Genomic DNA, 10,064 nt, shown 5'->3' with positions numbered 1-10,064 from the left:
GCTTGGATACACCAGGGTTTTTATTTATTTTTTACTATTTTCTTTTATTTAAGTAGGCAAGTCAGTTAAGAACAAATTATTATTTACAATGACGGACTACAATGACAGTGGCTACTTTGAAGAATCTAAAATCTAAAAAATATATTTTGATTTGTTTAACACTTTTTTGGTTACTACATGAATCCATATGTGTTATTTCATAGTTTTGATGTCTTCACTATTATTCTACAATGTAGAAAATAGTCAAAAATAAAGAAAAACCCTTGAATGTGTTGGTGTGTCCAAACTTATGACTGGTACTGTAAGTATTCAGACCCTTAGCTATGAGACTCGGAATTGAGCTCAGGCGCATCCTGTTTCCATTGATCATCCTTGAGATGTTTCTACAACTTGATTGGAAAAACATCATGTTTAGCAGGCACTAGTTTGCATCAAGCCTGTCTTTGGCACGTGGCCATAGATTATCATCGAAATTGCTGTAAATATCTTTATTGTTCATGCAACTGGGGAAAAAAAACTTATGGCATGGCGAATCCAAGCCTGACGTAGGTCTGAATTGAAATCATTGCATGCATCATGCAATGGCCTGAAGGAGGGTGGGACGCTCATGGGGATGGCCGTCATACATCCTCCACCTGTATTGTAATAGTGTATTGTGTTTTACAGTATTGTATTGTACTCCTGTATTGTAGTGGTCCTGTACTTGGAGAATGACACTGGCAACACCAGAGTTGTGGGTTAGATTCCCGCTGGGGTCTCAAACCAAAATGTGTGGATTGTTGTCACTTTGTTTATTAACCAGGCATGTCAGTTAAGAACAATTTCTTAATTACAATGACAGCCTACCCCGGGCCAAACCCGGGCCAATTGTGTGCCTCCCTATGGGACTTCCAATCACGGCCGGATGTGATTCAGCCTGGATTCGAACCAGGGACTGTAGTGTCACCTCTTGTACTGAGATGCAGTGCCTTAGACCGCTGAGTGCTAAAGCTTGTAACGCATAAAAATGGTCTGTTCTCAGTTGCAACACTCACTACCGAGTTCCAAACTGCCTCTAGAATCAATGTCAGCACAAGAACTGTTAGTCTGGAGCTTCATGAAATGGGTTTCCATGGCCGAGCAGCCGTACACAAGCCTAAGATCACCATGCGCAATGCCAAATGTCGGCTGGAGTGGTGTAAAGCTCGCCACCATTGGACTCTGAATTACGCTTCTGTAACAGTGTAGGTTCCGTCCCTCTCTTCGCCCCAACCCGGGCTCAAACCAGGGACCCTTGCACACATCAACAACTGACACCCCACGAAGCATCGTTACCCATCACGCCACCCATTTCCCATTACCCATTACCCATTTCCCCTTGCAACGCAAGGGGAAACCCTACTTCAAGTCTCAGAGCGAGTGACGTCACTGATTAAAACGCTATTAGCGCGCACCACCGCTAACTAACTAGCCATTTCACATCGGTTACACTTCACCATCTGGCAGTCCGACAGACGAATCTGGGTTTGGAGAATGCATAGTGCCAACTGTAAAGTTTGGTGGACGAGGAATAATGGTCTGGGGCTGTTTTTCATGGTTCAGGCCCCTTAGTTCCAGTGAAGGGAAATCTTAACACTACAGCATAGAATGACATTCTAGACGATTCTGTGCTTCCAACTTTGTGGCAACAGTTTGGGGAAGGCCATTTCCTGTTTCAGCATGACAATTTCACTGTGCACAAAGTGAGGTCTATACAGAAATAGACCAGAGAGCCCTGACCTCAACCCCATCGAACACCTTTGGGATGAATTGGAACTCCCACTGCGAGCCAGGCCTAATCACCCAACATCAGTGCCCGACCTCACTAATGCTCTTGTTGCTGAATGGAAGCAAGTCCCTGCAGCAATGTTCCAACATCAAAGCTGTATCACAGCTTTGATGTGATTGGTATTTGAATATATTTTATTTAACATTTATTTAACTAGGCAAGTCACTTAAGAACAAATTCTTATTTACAATGACGGCCTACCAAATGGCAAAAGGCTTCCTGCGGGGACGGGGCCCTGGAATTAAAAAAATACATATTTAAATATAAATATAGGACAAAACACACATCACGACAAGAGAGAGACAACACTACACTACATAAAGAGAGACCTAAGACAACATAGCAAGGCAGCAACACATGACAACACAGCATGGTTGCAACACAACATGGCAGCAGCACAACATGGTAGCAGCACAAAACATGGTACAAACATTATTGGGCACAGACAACAGCACAAAGGGCAAGAAGGTAGAGACAACAATACATCACACAAAGCAGCCACAACTGTCAGTAAGAGTGTCCATGATTGAGTCTTTGAATGAAGAGATTGAGATATAACTGTCCAGTTTGAGTGTTTGTTGCAGCTCGTTCCAGTCGCTAGCTGCAGTGAACTGAAAAGAGGAGCGACCCAGGGACATTTAACAGAATGTGACGGGCAGAACGGGTGTTGTATGTGGAGGATGAGGGCTGCAGTAGATATCCCAGATAGGGATGAGTGAGGAGTATAGAGTGCAGTGATGTGTCCTATAAGGAGCATTGGTGACAAATCCGATTGGTAAAGAACATCTAGCCGCTCGAGAGCACCCTTACCTGCCGATCTATAAATTATGTCTCTGTAATCTAGCATGGGTAGGATGGTCATCTGAATCAGGGTTAGTTTGGCAGCTGGGGTGAAAGAGGAGCGATTACGACAGAGGAAACCAAGTCTAGATTTAACTTTATCCTGCAGCTTTGATATGTGCTGAGAGAAGGACAGTGTACCATCTAGCCATACTCCCAAGTACTTGTATGAGGTGACCACCTCAAGCTCTAAACCCTCAGAGGTAATAATCACACCTGTGGGGAGATGGGGTAGAGCGGCGCACAATTGGCCCAGCGTTTCCCGGGTTTGGCTGGGATAGGCCGTCATTGTAAATAAGAACTTGTTCTTAACTGACTTGCCTAGTTAAATAAAGGTTAAATATATATATATATTTTTTAATCTAGTGAAAAGCCTTCCCAGAAGAGTGGAGGCTGTTATAGCAACAAAGGGGGGGACCAACTCCATATTAATGACCATGATTTTGGAATGAGATGATGGACAAATACAGTTGAAGTCAGAAGTTTACATACACCTTAGCCAAATACATTTAACCTCAGTTTTTCACAATTCCTGACATTTAATACTAGTAAAAAATCCCTGTTTTAGGTCAGGTAGGATCACCACTTTATTTTAAGAAGTGAAATGTCAGAATAATAGTAGAGAGAATGATTTATTTAATCTTTTATTTCTTTCATCACATTCCCAGTGGGTCAGAAGTTTACATACACTCAATTAGTATTTGGTAGCATTGCCTTTAAATTGTTTAACTTGGGTCCAACGTTTCAGGTAGCCTTCCACAAGCTTCCCACAATAAGTTGGGTGAATTTTGGCCCATTCCTCCTGACAGAGCTGGTGTAACTGAGTCAGGTTTGTAGGCCTCCTTGCTCGCACACGCTTTTTCAGTTCTGCTCACACATTTTCTATAGGATTGAGATCAGGGCTTTGTGATGGCCACTCCAATACCTTGACTTTGTTGTCCTTAAGCCATTTTGCCACAACTTTGGAAGTATGCTTGGGGTCATTGTCCATTTGGAAGACCCATTTGCGACCAAGCTTTAACTTCCTGACTGATGTCTTGAGATGTTGCTTCAATATATCCACATAATTTTCCTCACCTCATGATGCCATCTATTTTGTGAAGTGCACCAGTCCCTCCTGCAGCAAAGCATCCCCACAACATGATGCTTCACGGTTGGGATGGTGTTCTTCGGCTTGCAAGCCTCCCCCTTTCTCCTCCAAACATAACGATGGTCATTATGGCTAAACAGTTCTATTTTTGTTTCATCAGACCAGAGGACATTTCTCCAAAAAGTACAATGTTTGTCCCCATGTGCAGTTGCAAACTGTAGTCTGGCTTTTTTATGGCGGTTTTGGAGCAGTGGCTTCTGCCTTGCTGAGCGGCCTTTCAGGTTATGTCGATATAGGAGTCGTTTTTACTGTGGATATAGATACTTTTGTACCTGTTTCCTCCAGCATCTTCACAAGGTCCTTTGCTGTTGTTCTGGGATTGATTTGCACTTTTCGCACCAAAGTATGTTCATCTCTAGGAGACAGAACGCGTCTCCTTCCTGAGCGGTATGACAGCTGCGTGGTCCCATGGTGTTTATACTTGCGTACTATTGTTTGTCCAGATGAACGTGGTACCTTCAGGCGTTTGGAAATTGCTCCCAAGGATGAACCAGATTTATAAGTGAAATAATCTGTCTGTAAACAATTGTTGGAAAAATTACTTGTGTCATGCACAAGGTAGATGTCCTAACCGACTTGCCAAAACTATAGTTTGTTAACAAGACATTTGTGGAGTGGTTGAAAAATTAGTTTTAATGACTCCAACTTAAGTGTATGTACACTTCTGACTTCAACTGTAGGTGTCCACATACTTTTGGTCATCTAGTGATCATTTTCATTATTTAGTTCTCAAAATCTGTAGTAGACAAAACCAGTTTACATGTAAAATCTACAGGTTTACCAAAAGTTGAAGTGATCATCAATTAAGAGCAGTTAGATTAAGTAATAGTAAAACATATTTTAACAAAAAAGAAGAGAATCATATCAAAAGAAATGTGAGCATTGTGTCAAGGAAAACTGTAACAAGGCACTACATACTTTTGGTTCAGTATTTAGCCGTTTTGAGCAGTTTGATTAAGTGATAGTGAATTGTATTCTTGACAAATAACAACAAAATCATATGAAAAGTAATGTAAGCATTGCATTGTGTGGTGGTTAATTTCTGTATTACCAAATGAGGAGCGAGACAAACTTCACACACCAGTCAGAGTTATACTTAAACTACATCTTTAATAATAAGAGCTTTGCATTAGCACTTGACTTTCAATGATGCGCCATTTCTAATGAACCATTGAAAGTCCCAACACAATGGCTACTGAGATCTTTTATAGCAAAGATCCACCCCCCTAGTCAATATAACAAACCACAGATATTAGGAACAGCTCACAAAGGAACTTTATAAATGAGAGAGCAGTATCCCGTAGCCAGATATTATTCACTATAAATTATCGTTCAGTTTGGTCCCTAAAACGAGGTTCTTATCTCGTTCCTGGTACTTCATAGCACAAAAACACCAACTCCTCCAATGGCATAACTCAATTGTCAACTCTAGATACTCCCATCTCAAGTAAACCCCCTCTTGATCCCACTCCTGGACAAGCTCACTGAGGGGAGTGAGTCTCTAGGTCATACACTATCCCAAGATAAGTGCAACATCAGAGAGGACATACAATGGTTCCAGACACTGCCATACACCTTCCCCCAATGCCAAAGGAGGGAGTGACTTGCACGCAGACATTGTGGAGACAAGTAATTGGTTCCCCATTAATCACGCCATCCCTTCACATGGTTTAAGAATAGGTAAAGACACATTCACATATGAAGACAATGTTCCATCCTGTCCTCTTCCCTTTCTGATATTCTGCATAGCACCAAGGACATGTGAAAGACAAGCCTGACCTCTCCCCTCTCTGGGCCCCAAGTGACTGAGCCACAGCTAAGGGAAAAGTGCAACTGCCAACATTCATTATCCAAAGGAATACATTCTAATGACAAGTATCTCACATAAGCATATTATGCAAATAAAACATCTTAATTATCTATATTACCCAACTAATTCTGATTCATCCGCCACAATTGTGAAAGGCAATTACTTCATATGAACATGCATTGCAATGTGAAACATGTATTTCTAGATGAAACAAACTGATTAAGTTTGGTGAAAAACTAACTGTATGATTTTGTGTGTTGTACTTTACTCAACTGAAAATGTGCTTAAGACTTTTGAAACATCTGTTTTGAGTTTTGTACTAAGAGTTGTGTAAAATGTAGTTATCAAGAAAAACTGTAACTAGGCACTACCTACTTTTTGTTCGGTAATTATCCGTTTTGAGCAGTTTGATTGAGCAGTTTGATTAAGCGATAGTTAATTGTATTCTTAACAAAAAGCAAGACAATCATAAAAAGTAAAGTGAATATTTTTTTTTTTTAAAGCAGATACTTAGACTGAATATGTATCCAAATTGAAAGAGTGATTTGATGCAGTGAACAAGTGACTTGGTGAATTCTTTGTTGTACTCAAACATGAGCCATTTTGATAATCTGTTTTTTTATGCTTAGAATTGAGAAAATGTATTCAAACTATTTCAGATGATATCCCTCAATCCTTAAACACACGTTTGCTAAAACTACATCTCAGTAACTCAAAACACAAAAGACAAAACAGTTAGCCAAATTTCCCCCAAACATCTTGCAAAATGAAACAGGCAACCAAAATCATGTACTCCCTGCTCAAGATGAAACTCTGCTTACACATGAGACACACACATCAAAATGAATCTAACTTAGTAAGATCACACTAATTTAACACATTCAAAACACTATCAGAACCTATTTCAGTGTAGACTACGATTTGGTTGTTATACTGTATTGTTTGCGTTTACTCAAACAAGAAAGGAAAACAAATGTAAACATTTTAGTTTTATATTTCAACATGACTCAATACATGTCAAATAGCATACTGTAAGCACACATAAAGTAAAAATGCAAACATACAGTAAATATATTTTGCATATTCAAAGGAAGAAAAATATTCCTATTTGTACTAATATTCCTATTTGTACTGTTGTATGTTAGATCAATTGTACGGAATAGATAAAGAAACTGTTAAAATACAGTCAAATCAAAATCATGAGTCAAGAAACAAATACTATCGTTGCGAAAACAAAATCAGTCATGTCTTGTGTTTTGGTCCGGCTACAGATTTTCATCAACATCACAGTCGATATTTTCCATGGCCAGACAGCAGGGAGAAATATCTTCTGGCATGACGCATCCACCCCTGACAGGACTCTGCTGGAATGTCACCACAGGCCTCCACCATTGCCTGGAGAACAGCCATTCATTCATTGGGGTTTGCGATCATACACCTTCCACCGCCATGCTGAAAACAACTCCTCAATGGGGTTGAGAAATTGAGTATGGTGGGAGATAGAGAATTGTAAACCTGGGATGGTCACGGAACCAGTTGTGGACCTGAGCAGCCCGATGGAAACTCACATTGTCCCACATTAGAACACACATTTGCTGCTCAGGATTACCTGGCGTCACTCTGCTCTGGCTGAAAAAAGATTGTCATGTAAGGTGTTCAGGAAATGAAGGAGATGGGCAGTGTTCTATGGTCCAAGGGTGGCATGGCGGTGGAGGACCCCATTGTGGCCCATAGCTGCGCATATGGTGACATTTTCCCCCCAATGTGGCCACGTACCTCAATGATGGCACGTTGACCAATGACGTTCCTTCCTCTCCTCCTCGTCTTCGCTAAATTGAATCCAGCCTCACCCGTGAAATGAGTTCCTGTCGGATGGGACTTGTATCCAACTCCATGAAATCTCTGAAATGACAATAAATACTGTAATTGCTGTAAAGTTCACTGTCAACATCAATGAGTCTCTAATGTTTTAAGAGGGTAATACTAGTACATTAATTACTTCCACATATTCCGTACCGTTTATCCTTCACTCTTTGGGAATTCCTTTCAAACGGGACTCTGTAGATTTGATTCATCCAGAGGTTGTGTTTCTTAAGGATGCGGGCTGTGGTTGTCACAGGCGTCGTAAAGGACCGACCAAGGCGCAGCGGGTATAGCGCTCGTCTTCTTTATTTTTAACGAGAATAACACTTTTAACAACAACAGAAAACGGTACACTAACTAAACGGAAGACAACCACCCACAAAAACACAGGAAAAACAGGCTGCCTAAGTATGGCTTCCAATCAGAGACAACGAAAGACACCTGCCTCTGATTGGAAGCCATACTTGGCCACATATAGCAAAAGAAACATAGAAATAGAAAACTAGAACCAAAATCCCCTAGAACCAAAAAGATAATAAGATCACTCTGATGTTATGGAAGATGGCAGGGGTTTTCAATCATCTGTTGTTGGATTTCTCACTGTCTTAAAATGGCATTATTTTCAACTATCATTTGCACAATAGCAGCTTCCTGTTCGTCTGGTAAATAGATGCATTTTACCACCAGGTGGTGGTCGTCTTTCAGTTCTACAACAACTAAATAGCATACAGTACAGCAAACACTACAGTACAGCAAACACTACAGTACAGCAAACACTACAGTAATACAGTATACAAGATAAATATGTTACAAGATAGTATAGTTCCCAATTACATACGTACAGTAATACATTAAACATTTGCTTTGTTTCCCCTTACAGTATGTATTGGAATCTACAGTCTACAGACTGTGCTTTATCTTGTACTACTGGTTCAAGGCTTGGAAGAAAGCGTTTCACGGTAAGGTCTAAACCTGTTGTATTCGGGCCGCATGTGACAAATAACATTTGATTTGATTTCCTTAATTTCCACCTCTCCCTGCTGAGTTTGCTTCCATTGTTCTCCGAACACAGGCGTACTCACCTGAAGCCTTTTTTTTAATCCACACCAAAAGGTCTGATATCAAAGTGAACATTTACGCAATTAGTGTTTGCCGATGTGAAGAGTGAAAGTGGTCAATTGGTAATTGATCTCAGCTTGTTGAACAGTGTTGCTTTGCATTTTCACTTCAGAGATTTTAGTTGTGAAGGTTTGTGCCAAAGGTAGAGAATTGTGTGTTGTGTTTTGCCAAATGTTTGTTATAGAATTACAATCTGAGTGTAAAGCAAAACATGTGCAAGTAGTATTGCAGATTTGGTGTCTGGTTCTGCTAAATGAGATACAGGTTTGGCTCATTGTGCCTCATGGGCCAGTTTTAGCGTGTAAACTGGGAAAAACTGTAACACTGTATTAACCACTGGCTCTCATGCTATTCATCAAACTGTGTGTGTGTGTGTGTGTGTGTGTGTGTGTGTGTGTGTGTGTGAGAGAGAGAGAGAGAGAGAGAGAGAGAGAGAGAGAGAGAGAGAGAGAGAGAGAGAGAGAGAGAGAGAGAGAGAGAGAGAGAGAGAGAGAGAGAGAGAGAGAGAGTGTGGGTTTGTTTGTGTGTGTGAGAGACAGTGTGTGTGTGTGTGTGTGTGTGTGTGACAGTGTGTGTGTGTGTGTGTGTGTGTGTGACAGTGTGTGTGTGTGTGTGTGTGTGTGTGTGTGACAGTGTGTGTGTGTGTGTGTGTGTGTGTGTGTGACAGTGTGTGTGTGTGTGTGTGTGTGTGTGTGACAGTGTGTGTGTGTGTGTGTGTGTGTGTGTGACAGTGTGTGTGTGTGTGTGTGTGTGTGAGAGACAGTGTTTGTGTGCATGTGTGTGTGAGAGACAGTGTGTGTGAGACAGTGTGTGTGTGTGTGTGTGTGTGTGTGTGTGTGAGAGACAGTGTTTGTGTGCATGTGTGTCATCAGAACCAAATTAGACACAGGGTACTAAATGTTTGATATTTGTATTTGATTTAACAAGCATATTAGTTTAATAAATCAATCTTTAATCAACCAATGAAACCTTACATAATGGGAATATTAGCTCCTGTTACCCTTCAGAAAGTATTCACACCCCTTGACTTTTTCCACATTTTGTTGTGCAACAGCCTGAATTGAAAATATTCACAAGTTAATACAAAATTAAAGCTGAAATATTTTGAGTGAATAAGTATTCAATCTCTTTGTTATGGCAAGGCTAAATAAGTTCAGGAGTAAAAATGTGCTTAACAACTTAACAATAAGGTGCATGGACTCATTTTGTGCGCAATAATAGTGTTTAAAATGATTTTTTAAATGACTACTTCTTTGTACCCTACACATAAAATTGTGGGATGGGACTTATCTTTAAGGTCCTTCAGTCGAGCAGTGAATTTCAAACACAGATTCAACCACAAAGTCCAGGGAGAATTTTCCAATGCCTCACAAAGAAGGGCACCAATTGGTATATGGGTAAACATAAAAAGCAGCCAATGAATATCCCTTTGAGCATGGTGAAGATATTAATTACACTACAGTCACTACAAAGAT

The sequence above is a fragment of the Salmo salar genome, chromosome 15 (assembly GCF_965601325.2).
Source record: "Salmo salar chromosome 15, fSalSal1, whole genome shotgun sequence".
Classification (NCBI taxonomy): Eukaryota; Metazoa; Chordata; class Actinopteri; order Salmoniformes; family Salmonidae; genus Salmo; species Salmo salar.
This window is presented reverse-complemented; position numbering follows the sequence as displayed.